The sequence below is a fragment of the Rhipicephalus microplus genome, unplaced genomic scaffold (genome assembly GCF_043290135.1).
Source record: "Rhipicephalus microplus isolate Deutch F79 unplaced genomic scaffold, USDA_Rmic scaffold_135, whole genome shotgun sequence".
NCBI classification, from domain to species: domain Eukaryota; kingdom Metazoa; phylum Arthropoda; class Arachnida; order Ixodida; family Ixodidae; genus Rhipicephalus; species Rhipicephalus microplus.
Window position 1 is genome coordinate 530,001 of NW_027464707.1, and position 12,500 is coordinate 542,500.

Sequence of the window (12,500 nt, forward strand, 5' to 3'; positions counted from 1 at the left end):
GGCCTCGACGGCTACACATTTCCTCGGGCGGCCGCCTCCCGGCCTCCGTGGAGCGCGGGATGCACGGTCCCATCGACAAGCCTCTCCCGTTTTTACCGTGGCGTCGCGGTTCACCACGGCAGGCGGGTCGGTCTCCTCCGCATAAAAAGGGGGACCCCCGCTTTTTGTTCCACGAAATCGCACAAGCTTTTTTCGCATCCACGGTTTGCCACCGCACACCAAAATGCCGATCCGGCTGCCTACTTTAGCCAACAGGTGGAGCCAGGCGCGCCGTACTTGCGCGGCACTTCCCACGTCCACCGAAGTCGGTGCCAAGGACCACTTTCGGCGCCGGAGCCGCGTACGAGCCTACTCGAGGCGGAAGAACGAAGCCAGCAAGGGCCTGGCCGCAAGTGCGTTCAATTGTCGGGACGTCCAAGTCCCTCGTTCTTCCGTGCTTCCTCTTTCGGCAAGTCGTTGCGGCACCTTCCCAAAGCGCGCAGACCCGCTAATCGCGACGAGCGCGACGTGGCCGTGCCGCCTTTCCCTCGGCAGCAAGCAAAACGCCTGGCAACTTCGACGCTCCCCTAACCGCGATCTCGCACCGTGTTTCGTGTGGCAAATTCAAAAGCCGGCCGGCGCTGCTGCAACCATTACGGTCGGTACGCATACGCCGCGGAGGGCGGGACGGTCATCGGAGCGTGCGGTTCCTCCATCGAGTACTGCGCACCTCGGCCGTCGCATCGCCGTGCCATGACCGGCCGCGCGTCAACGCGAACCGGTGCCAGCGAGATCCCTCGCCTGCAAGAACCGACCGGCAGCCTCCGTCACCCGAGGACGCGGAGGCGCTTGCCGCGGACGGCGGGACGGTATGCACTGGTGCACAGCGGACCCGTCACATCGCCAGTTCCTTGACCGACCGCCGACGCTTGTGCCGTTCCTCTCGTACTTGGCAGTCGCCGCGCGATTGTCGGGTCTCGTTCTTGCACGCTCGAACGGTCGGGAGGGCACTCGGCTGGCGTTTCGGGAACGCGCAGCCTCGCCTTCTACCGACGTAACCACGACTCGCCGTTCGCGCTCCGCCGCTCCTGTTTACAGTACTAGGCGGTCCCGCAGCGGTCGGGTCGCGCATTTCGAGCGCTTCGAGCCACGGTGCTGTGGCGGGTCGAAAGCCGACCTATGAGTGCGTTGCGCCGTTTGTACCCGCGTCCGCCACCTGGCCGACCGTCCAAGGTCGCGGTGTTGGCGTCCGCTGGGCGCAACAATTTGTCACGGGGTGCCGCTCCACATTCAGGCAGCCCCGTGGGGAAAAGCCGACCCCGCGTCCAAACGGGGTCAGCGGCAGAAAGTGTCGGGCGCAGACGCAGCTGAGGCGCTCACCCTTCACAATCCGTTAATGATCCTTCCGCAGGTTCACCTACGGAAACCTTGTTACGACTTTTACTTCCTCTAAATGATCAAGTTTGGTCATCTTTCCAACAGACCGGCGCAACCGAAAGGCCGCGCCGGACATCGGTCCGAAGACCTCACTAAATCATTCAATCGGTAGTAGCGACGGGCGGTGTGTACAAAGGGCAGGGACGTAATCAACGCGAGCTTATGACTCGCGCTTACTGGGAATTCCTCGTTCAAGGGGAACAATTGCAAGCCCCTATCCCAATCACGAAAGAAGTTCCACGGGTTACCCAGTCTTTTCAGACAGGGATAAAGACACGCTGCTTCCTTCAGTGTAGCGCGCGTGCGGCCCCGGACATCTAAGGGCATCACAGACCTGTTATTGCTCTGTTTCGTGCGGCTAGGAGCCGCTTGTCCCTCTAAGAAGGTTGTAAGGTGCTGGGAACCCCGCACCTATTTAATAGGCTAGAGTCTCGTTCGTTATCGGAATTAACCAGACAAATCGCTCCACCAACTAAGAACGGCCATGCACCACCATCCACCGAATCAAGAAAGAGCTCTCAATCTGTCAATCCTCCCAGTGTCCGGGCCGGGTAAGTTTTCCCGTGTTGAGTCAAATTAAGCCGCAGGCTCCACTCCTGGTGGTGCCCTTCCGTCAATTCCTTTAAGTTTCAGCTTTGCAACCATACTTCCCCCGGAACCCAAATACTTTGGTTTCCCGGAAGCTGCCCGCCGAGTCATTTGAGTAACTCAGGCGGATCGCTGGTTGGCATCGTTTATGGTCAGAACTAGGGCGGTATCTGATCGCCTTCGAACCTCTGACTTTCGTTCTTGATCAATGAAAACATTCTTGGCAAATGCTTTCGCAGTAGTTCGTCTTGCGACGGTCCAAGAATTTCACCTCTAGCGCCGCAATACGAATGCCCCCGTCCGTCCCTCTTAATCATTACCTCGTATTCCAAAAACCAACAGAACAGAAACGAGGTCTTGTTCTATTATTCCATGCAAGTTTATTCAGGCGACTCGCCTGCGTTGAGCACTCTAATTTTTTCAAAGTAAAAGCACCGGCCATCTCGAGGCACACAATGAAGTGCACCAAGAAAGAACCGGCATGATGTTCAGTCCGAGCCGTCGCATCGGGTAGATGCACTACTCGTCTGGAACTGAGATCCAACTACGAGCTTTTTAACCGCAGCAGCTTTAGTATACGCTATTGGAGCTGGAATTACCGCGGCTGCTGGCACCAGACTTGCCCTCCAATTGATCCTCGTTAAAGGATTTAGAGTGTACTCATTTCAATTACGGGGCCTCAAAAGAGTCCCGTATTGTTATTTTTCGTCACTACCTCCCCGTGCCGGGAGTGGGTAATTTGCGCGCCTGCTGCCTTCCTTGGATGTGGTAGCCGTTTCTCAGGCTCCCTCTCCGGAATCGAACCCTGATTCTCCGTTACCCGTAACAACCATGGTAAGCAAGTAACCTACCATCGAAAGTTGATAAGGCAGACACTTGAAAGAAACGTCGCCGGCTCGTGGCCATGCGATCAGCACAAAGTTATCCAGAGTCACCACACAATACGGGCCGAAACCCGATCGATCTTGGTCTAATAAAAGCACCCGTTACCCAAAGGGCTCCAGGCTCACTGCATGTATTAGCTCTAGAATTGCCACAGTTATCCAAGTAGGAAGAAACGATCTAAGGAACCATAACTGATTTAATGAGCCATTCGCGGTTTCGCCTTATTTCGGCATGTACTTAGACATGCATGGCTTAATCTTTGAGACAAGCATATGATTACTGGCAGGATCAACCAGGTAATCGTTCGACTGCGCGTCCGTCCTCGCCTTCGGCGGGCCGGACGCAGTCTGTGTGCGGCGGAGGCCACCTTCAGGCGCCCCAACACGCTTATTTTGCACTCCGAGATGACGGCGTTCGAGCTCGCTACGGCACAACCTTCCCGAAAGACGAGTGGGAGCCGTGCGGCAAGAAGCACGTTCATGCTCGCTCTTTTTCGTTGCATCGACTCGGTCGCGCCGTGCGGGTTGCCCAAGCCCGCTGCACTGTCGGTGGACCGGCCGGAACTAGCAACGGAGCCGAGACTGCAAAGCCGCCAGACGACGGGTCACGCCCGCGTCTTCGGCGCTTTCGCATCTGAATCGCCCGAGGACGACACGGAACACACCTCGATATCGTGGTAAAACGGCACCGTCCGACAACCAGCCCCTAACGCATCAAGCGGATGAGGCTGCAGACGACTGCCGTGGATTCCCCTGGAGCAGACCCGAGGACACGCTTGACGAGGCCGAAGCCCGCCGCATATCAGACACCCGGTCGCTTTCGCGTACGCCGCTCACGAGAACCCCCACATAATAGCAGCGATAAGTACCCAGACCTCCTTGGGCACTAATACGAGCGTACTCGAGAAAATTTCACCGCGGGTGTGCCCCGAAACGTGTGGCACGTTGAGCGTGCCACAAGTCTACGTCGCTCTCAAACCCGCCGAGGTCGTAGAATTTGCGACCCTACTCACGAAATTCCCACCGAGGATACGGCCGCAAACGTACCGCACCTTGGGTAGGCCACGAGTTTGTGCAACACTACGCTGACGGCACAGCACCGAGGTCGTGCGCGCACGCACGGGAAAATTCCGCCGCGGTTTCTGCCGAAAACGTGAGGCACCACGACTCTCCGCAAGTTCGCGTCGACTGCGAAAGACCGAAGTCGTGAACGACGTGTCCGCTACTCGCCGCCGACACGCTGGACACCAAACGTACAACGACTCGACGGCGTCGTAGAGGCCCACGACGCGGTTTTCCTTAACGACGTCTCGGCGTGGCACCGACAGGTTAGAACGGCCGACCAACGTTCCCTGTCCGCCGTTCGGCTCAGTCGAAGGGCTCGGCGACTTCGGCAACGCTGCGAAGCCGCACGGTGACGCACGCCATGTCCCCATTTTTTTTTTTCTTTCTGCGTCTGCCGGGGTGCCCCTATAATAGCAGCGATAAGCACCCAGACCGCCGTGGGTCGCTCGCCCCGGCTGACGTGGTTTTTCGTACTCCTGCGGCGGTCGCCGTCAAGCACGTCCAAATACGCTACTTTCGTGGGCGCATTCACGCTCTTTCGCTTCGCCGGAGTGCCAGCACTCACTCTGCCAAAAACGGCGAACATCCGAGCGGCGGTTCCCACTTTTGCGTCGGCGTCGCAAACCCCGCCCCGGCAGACGAGGTTTGCCGTACTCGTGCGACGGTGGCCGGCGGGCACGTCGAAAGACGCCGATATCGTGCGCGAATTGGCGCACCTTGGCTTCACCGGAGTGCCGCCACTGACTCCTCCAAAAACGGCGAAGATCCGAGCGGCGCTTCCCACTTTCGCATCGGCGTCCCGAACTCCGCCCCGGCTGACGCGGTTTACCGTACTCGTGCGACGGTCGCCGGCGAGCACGTGGAAAGACGCCGATATCGTGCCCGAATCGGCTCCGTTCGGCTTCGCCGGAGTGCCAGCACTGGCTCGGCGAAAGACGACGAACATCCGAGCGACGGTTCTCACTATTGCGTACGCGTCGCAAACCCCGCCCCGGCAGACGCACTTTGCCGTACTCGTGCGACGGTCGCCGGCGAGCACGTAGAAAGACGCCGATATCGTGCCGGAATCGGCCCCGTTTGGCTTCGCCGGAGTGCCAGCACTCACTCGGCCACAAACGGCGAACATCCGAGCGGCGGTTCCCACTTAGCCGTCGGCGTCCCGAACTCCGCCCCGGCAGACGCGGTTGCCGAGCTCGTGCGACTAGCGACCGCGAAGCCGTCTCGCGACGCCGCTTTCGTGCGCGGCTCCCACTGCGACCTGGGTCACCCGAGGTCGACGAGCAAAAAAGAATGTCGAAAAAAATTTTTTTTTTTTTTTGTGTCTGCCGGGGTGCCCCTATAATAGCAGCGATAAGCACCCAGACCGCCATGGGTCGCTCGCCCCGGCTGACGTGGTTTTTCGTTTTCCTGCGGTGGTCGTCGTCAAGCACGTCCAAACACGCCACTTTCGTGGGCGCATTCGCGCTCTTTCGCTTCGCCGGAGTGCCAGCACTCACTCTGCCAAAAACGGCGAACATCCTAGTGGCGGTTCCCACTTTTGCGTCGGCGTCGCCAACCCCGCCCCGGCATACGCGGTTTGCCGTACTCGTGCGGCGGTGGCCGGCGGGCACGTCGAAAGACACCGATATCGTGCGCGAGTCGATGCTTCTTGGTCTCGCAGGAGGGCCGCCACTCACTCCTGCAAAAACGGCGAAGATCCGAGCGGCGCTTCCCACTTTTTCGTCGGCATCGCAAACCTCGCCCCGGCAGACGCGCTTTGCCGTACTCGTGCGACGGTCGCCGGCGAGCACGTCGAAATACGCCGATATCGTGCCCGAATCGGCCCCGTTTCGCTTCGCCGGAGTGCCAGCACTCACTCGGCCAAAAACGGCGAACATCCGAGCAGCGGTACCCACTTAGCCGTCGGCATCCCGAACTCCGCGCCGGCTGACGCGGTTGCCGAGCTCGTGCGACTAGCGACCGCGAACGCGTCTCGCGACGCCGCTTTCGTGCGCGGCTCCCATTGCGACCTGGGTTACCCGAGCTCGACCAGCAAAAAAGAAGGTCGAAAAAAAATTTTTTTTTTCTGCGTCTGCCGGGGTGCCCCTATAATAGCAGCGATAAGCACCCAGACCGCCGTGGGTCGCTCGCCCCGGCTGACGTGGTTTTTCGTACTCCTGCAGCGGTCGCCGTCAAGCACGTCCAAATACGCCACTTTCGTGGGCGCTTTCGCGCTCTTTCGCGTCGCCGGTGTGCCAGCACTCACTCTGCCAAAAACGGCCAACATCCGAGCGGCGGTTCCCACTTTTGCGTCGGCGTCGTAAACCCCGCCCCGGCAGACGCGGTTTGCCCTACTCGTGCGACGGTCGCCGGCGAGCGCGTCGAAAGACGCCGATATCGTGCGCTAATTGGCGCTCCTTGGCTTCTCCGGAGTGCCGCCACTCACTCCTCCAAAAACGGCGAAGATCCGAGCGGCGTTCTCCACTTTCGCATCGGCGTCCCGAACTCCGCCCGGGCTGACGCGGTTTACCGTACTCGTGCGACGGTCGCCGCCGGGCACGTCGAAAGACGCCGATATCGTGCCGTAATCGGCCCCGTTTGGCTTCGCCCGAGTGCCAGCACTCACTCGGCCAAAAACGGCGAACATCCGAGCAGCGTTTCCCACTTTCGCATCGGCGTCCCGAAGCCCGCCCCGGCAGACGCGGTTTGCCCTACTCGAGCGACGGTCGCCGGCGATCACGTCGAAAGGCGCCGAATTCGTGCACGAATCGATGCTTCTTGGTCTCGCAGGAGGGCCGCCACTCACTCCTGCAAAAACGGCGAAGATCCGAGTTGCGCTTCCCACTTTTTCGTCGGCGTCCCGAACTACGCCCCGGCTGACGCGGTTTACCGTACTCGTGCGACGGTCGCCGGCGGGCACTTCAAAATACGCCGATTTCGTGGGCGCATTCACGCTGTTTCGCTTCCCCGGAGTGCCAACACTCACTCTGCCGAAAGCGGCGATCATCCGAGCGGCGGTTCCCACTTTTGCGTCGGCTTCGCAAACGGCGCCCCGGCAGACGCGCTCGTGCGACGTACTCGTGCGACGGTCGCCGGCGAGCACGTCGAAAGACGCCGATATCGTGCTCGAATCGACCCCGTTTCGCTTCGCCGGAGTGCTGCCAGTCACGGCGCAGAAAACGGCGAACAAGTGTTTTTTTTTTTTTTTCCTAGAATTTGTGTTATAGAAGGCACATTTGATATCGGACGATAATTTTCAACTTTATCACGCGCACCGATTTTCGTGTAGAGGTTTGCAAGTTTATGGGAATTTCTCCACTTGGAATAATGCGATTTAGTAGTACTACGAGAACTTCATGGATGTACTCAAGGGTACGGGGCAAGTCAGTTACGTCAACACCTGCAGATTTTTTACACTTCAAACTGAAAATTGTTGGTTGTGAGTCCTCGTGTGATATTAAAGGCCGATTCGCTAACACATAGAACAAAGAAAGAAAGGAAGAAAAAACGCCCGCGCTCGCTCAAGAAACCTGGGTTCGCAACAAGTGGCAACAACAAGCAACCGAGCGAGTGCGCCAAAACCCGTGGCGGCCGAACAAACGCGAAGTCCCAACCGCGTCAGCCGGGGCGGCACGGGACAGGAAAAATCACTTCAGCCGGGGCGGCGGGGCACCGAATAAACCTCGTCACCTCGTCGCAGGATAAAAGAGGAAACAAAAAGTCTAAACAGCGTCTGCTGGAGCGAATGCGTAATAAAACAACAACAACAACAAAAAAAAACACCCGCGCTCAAGAAGTCTGCAATCCTCACAAAAGGCGACTGTGACCGAGCAGCGTCAGCCGGGGCCGTGCGGAAACGGAAAAACCGCGACTACCGGGGCGTCGAGGCACCGAAAAATCCACTTCAGCCGCGGCGAAAAAAAAAAACAAAAAGAAAGACGGAGGGGGGGGGGGGAACCACGTCTGCCGGGGCGAAGGAAAAAAAAAAACGCGTCTGCCGGGGCGAGCCCGGGTGCGGCACCACCGGGAAAACTGTGGCAAACAGACATGGCGATCGAGTGAGTGGGCCGCCAGCCAGGCTCAGCCAAAAAGTGCAAAGTCCGAACTGCGTCAGCCGGGGCGGCAAAAACCGCGTCAGCCGGGGCGGCGCAAAAAACCGCGTCTGCCGGGGCGGCACGAAACCGCGTCAGCCGGGGCGGGGCGAAAACTGCGTCAGCCGGGGCGAAAGAAAAAAAAAAACGCGTCTGCCGGGGCAAGCCCGGGTGCGGCACCACCGGGAAAACTGTGGCAAACAGACATGGCGATCGAGTGAGTGGGCCGCCAGCCAGGCACAGCCGAAAAGTGCAAAGTCCGAACCGTGTCAGCCGGGGCGACGCAAAATCCGCGTCAGCCGGGGCGGCGCGAAAACCGCGTCAGCCGGGGCGGCACGAAACCGCGTCAGCCGGGGCGGCGCGAAAACTGCGTCAGCCGGGGCGGCGCGAAAACCTCGTCAGCCGGGGCGAGCGAAAAGGGGGGGGGGGGAACCACGTCTGCCGGGGCGAAAGAAAAAAAAACGCGTCTGCCGGGGCGAGCCCGGGTGCGGCACCACCGGGAAGACTGTGGCAAACAGACATGGCAATCGAGTGAGTGGGCCGCCAGCCAGGCTCAGCCCAAAAAGTGCTAAGTCCGAACTGCGTCAGCCGGGGCGGCGCGAAAACCGCGTCTGCCGGGGCGGCACGAAACCGCGTCAGCCGGGGCGGCGCGAAAACTGCGTCAGCCGGGGCGAGCCCGGGTGCGGCACCACCGGGAAAACTGTGGCAAACAGACATGGCGATCGAGTGAGTGGGCCGCCAGCCAGGCACAGCCGAAAAGTGCTAAGTCCGAACTGCGTCAGCCGGGGCGGCAAAAACCGCGTCAGCCGGGGCGGCGCAAAAAACCGCGTCTGCCGGGGCGGCACGAAACCGCGTCAGCCGGGGCGGCGCGAAAACTGCGTCAGCCGGGGCGAAAGAAAAAAAAAACGCGTCTGCCGGGGCGAGCCCGGGTGCGGCACCACCGGGAAAACTGTGGCAAACAGACATGGCGATCGAGTGAGTGGGCCGCCAGCCAGGCACAGCCGAAAAGTGCTAAGTCCGAACTGCGTCTGCCGGGGCGGCACGAAACCGCGTCAGCCGGGGCGGCGCGAAAACCGCGTCTGCCGGGGCGGCACGAAACCGCGTCAGCCGGGGCGGCGCGAAAACTGCGTCAGCCGGGGCGAGCCCGGGTGCGGCACCACCGGGAAAACTGTGGCAAACAGACATGGCGATTGAGTGAGTGGGCCGCCAGCCAGGCACAGCCGAAAAGTGCTAAGTCCGAACTGCGTCTGCCGGGGCGGCACGAAACCGCGTCAGCCGGGGCGGCGCGAAAACCGCGTCTGCCGGGGCGGCACGAAACCGCGTCAGCCGGGGCGGCGCGAAAACTGCGTCAGCCGGGGCGAGCCCGGGTGCGGCACCACCGGGAAAACTGTGGCAAACAGACATGGCGATCGAGTGAGTGGGCCGCCAGCCAGGCACAGCCGAAAAGTGCAAAGTCCGAACCGTGTCAGCCGGGGCGACGCAAAAACCGCGTCAGCCGGGGCGGCGCGAAAACCGCGTCAGCCGGGGCGGCACGAAACCGCGTCAGCCGGGGCGGCGCGAAAACTGCGTCAGCCGGGGCGGCGCGAAAACCTCGTCAGCCGGGGCGAGCGAAAAGGGGGGGGGGGGGGGAACCACGTCTGCCGGGGCGAAAGAAAAAAAACGCGTCTGCCGGGGCGAGCCCGGGTGCGGCACCACCGGGAAGACTGTGGCAAACAGACATGGCGATCGAGTGAGTGGGCCGCCAGCCAGGCTCAGCCCAAAAAGTGCTAAGTCCGAACTGCGTCAGCCGGGGCGGCGCGAAAACCGCGTCTGCCGGGGCGGCACGAAACCGCGTCAGCCGGGGCGGCGCGAAAACTGCGTCAGCCGGGGCGAGCCCGGGTGCGGCACCACCGGGAAAACTGTGGCAAACAGACATGGCGATCGAGTGAGTGGGCCGCCAGCCAGGCACAGCCGAAAAGTGCTAAGTCCGAACTGCGTCAGCCGGGGCGGCAAAAACCGCGTCAGCCGGGGCGGCGCAAAAAACCGCGTCTGCCGGGGCGGCACGAAACCGCGTCAGCCGGGGCGGCGCGAAAACTGCGTCAGCCGGGGCGAAAGAAAAAAAAAAACGCGTCTGCCGGGGCGAGCCCGGGTGCGGCACCACCGGGAAAACTGTGGCAAACAGACATGGCGATCGAGTGAGTGGGCCGCCAGCCAGGCACAGCCGAAAAGTGCTAAGTCCGAACTGCGTCTGCCGGGGCGGCACGAAACCGCGTCAGCCGGGGCGGCGCGAAAACCGCGTCTGCCGGGGCGGCACGAAACCGCGTCAGCCGGGGCGGCGCGAAAACTGCGTCAGCCGGGGCGAGCCCGGGTGCGGCACCACCGGGAAAACTGTGGCAAACAGACATGGCGATTGAGTGAGTGGGCCGCCAGCCAGGCACAGCCGAAAAGTGCTAAGTCCGAACTGCGTCTGCCGGGGCGGCACGAAACCGCGTCAGCCGGGGCGGCGCGAAAACCGCGTCTGCCGGGGCGGCACGAAACCGCGTCAGCCGGGGCGGCGCGAAAACTGCGTCAGCCGGGGCGAGCCCGGGTGCGGCACCACCGGGAAAACTGTGGCAAACAGACATGGCGATCGAGTGAGTGGGCCGCCAGCCAGGCACAGCCGAAAAGTGCAAAGTCCGAACCGTGTCAGCCGGGGCGACGCAAAAACCGCGTCAGCCGGGGCGGCGCGAAAACCGCGTCAGCCGGGGCGGCACGAAACCGCGTCAGCCGGGGCGGCGCGAAAACTGCGTCAGCCGGGGCGGCGCGAAAACCTCGTCAGCCGGGGCGAGCGAAAAGGGGGGGGGGGGAACCACGTCTGCCGGGGCGAAAGAAAAAAAAACGCGTCTGCCGGGGCGAGCCCGGGTGCGGCACCACCGGGAAGACTGTGGCAAACAGACATGGCGATCGAGTGAGTGGGCCGCCAGCCAGGCTCAGCCCAAAAAGTGCTAAGTCCGAACTGCGTCAGCCGGGGCGGCGCGAAAACCGCGTCTGCCGGGGCGGCACGAAACCGCGTCAGCCGGGGCGGCGCGAAAACTGCGTCAGCCGGGGCGAGCCCGGGTGCGGCACCACCGGGAAAACTGTGGCAAACAGACATGGCGATCGAGTGAGTGGGCCGCCAGCCAGGCACAGCCAAAGTGCTAAGTCCGAACTGCGTCAGCCGGGGCGGCAAAAACCGCGTCAGCCGGGGTGGCGCAAAAAACCGCGTCTGCCGGGGCGGCACGAAACCGCGTCAGCCGGGGCGGCGCGAAAACTGCGTCAGCCGGGGCGAAAGAAAAAAAAAACGCGTCTGCCGGGGCGAGCCCGGGTGCGGCACCACCGGGAAAACTGTGGCAAACAGACATGGCGATCGAGTGAGTGGGCCGCCAGCCAGGCACAGCCGAAAAGTGCTAAGTCCGAACTGCGTCTGCCGGGGCGGCACGAAACCGCGTCAGCCGGGGCGGCGCGAAAACCGCGTCTGCCGGGGCGGCACGAAACCGCGTCAGCCGGGGCGGCGCGAAAACTGCGTCAGCCGGGGCGAGCCCGGGTGCGGCACCACCGGGAAAACTGTGGCAAACAGACATGGCGATTGAGTGAGTGGGCCGCCAGCCAGGCACAGCCGAAAAGTGCTAAGTCCGAACTGCGTCTGCCGGGGCGGCACGAAACCGCGTCAGCCGGGGCGGCGCGAAAACCGCGTCTGCCGGGGCGGCACGAAACCGCGTCAGCCGGGGCGGCGCGAAAACCGCGTCTGCCGGGGCGGCACGAAACCGCGTCAGCCGGGGCGGCGCGAAAACTGCGTCAGCCGGGGCGAGCCCGGGTGCGGCACCACCGGGAAGACTGTGGCAAACAGACATGGCGATCGAGTGAGTGGGCCGCCAGCCAGGCTCAGCCCAAAAAGTGCTAAGTCCGAACTGCGTCAGCCGGGGCGGCGCGAAAACCGCGTCTGCCGGGGCGGCACGAAACCGCGTCAGCCGGGGCGGCGCGAAAACTGCGTCAGCCGGGGCGAGCCCGGGTGCGGCACCACCGGGAAAACTGTGGCAAACAGACATGGCGATCGAGTGAGTGGGCCGCCAGCCAGGCACAGCCGAAAAGTGCTAAGTCCGAACTGCGTCAGCCGGGGCGGCAAAAACCGCGTCAGCCGGGGCGGCGCAAAAAACCGCGTCTGCCGGGGCGGCACGAAACCGCGTCAGCCGGGGCGGCGCGAAAACTGCGTCAGCCGGGGCGAAAGAAAAAAAAAAACGCGTCTGCCGGGGCGAGCCCGGGTGCGGCACCACCGGGAAAACTGTGGCAAACAGACATGGCGATCGAGTGAGTGGGCCGCCAGCCAGGCACAGCCGAAAAGTGCTAAGTCCGAACTGCGTCTGCCGGGGCGGCACGAAACCGCGTCAGCCGGGGCGGCGCGAAAACCGCGTCTGCCGGGGCGGCACGAAACCGCGTCAGCCGGGGCGGCGCGAAAACTGCGTCAGCCGGGGCGAGCCCGGGT

General features: G+C 62.4%; 1 non-coding gene across 1 annotated transcript; it reads right to left on the bottom strand.

Moving 5' to 3' along the window:
• Nucleotides 1–1,373: 1,373 nt before the first annotated feature.
• On the bottom strand, nucleotides 1,374–3,188 carry LOC142791023 (small subunit ribosomal RNA). Its single transcript, XR_012889945.1, has one exon. It is a non-coding gene; the product is annotated as a small subunit ribosomal RNA (ribosomal RNA).
• Between the last annotated feature and the right edge of the window lie 9,312 nt (nucleotides 3,189–12,500).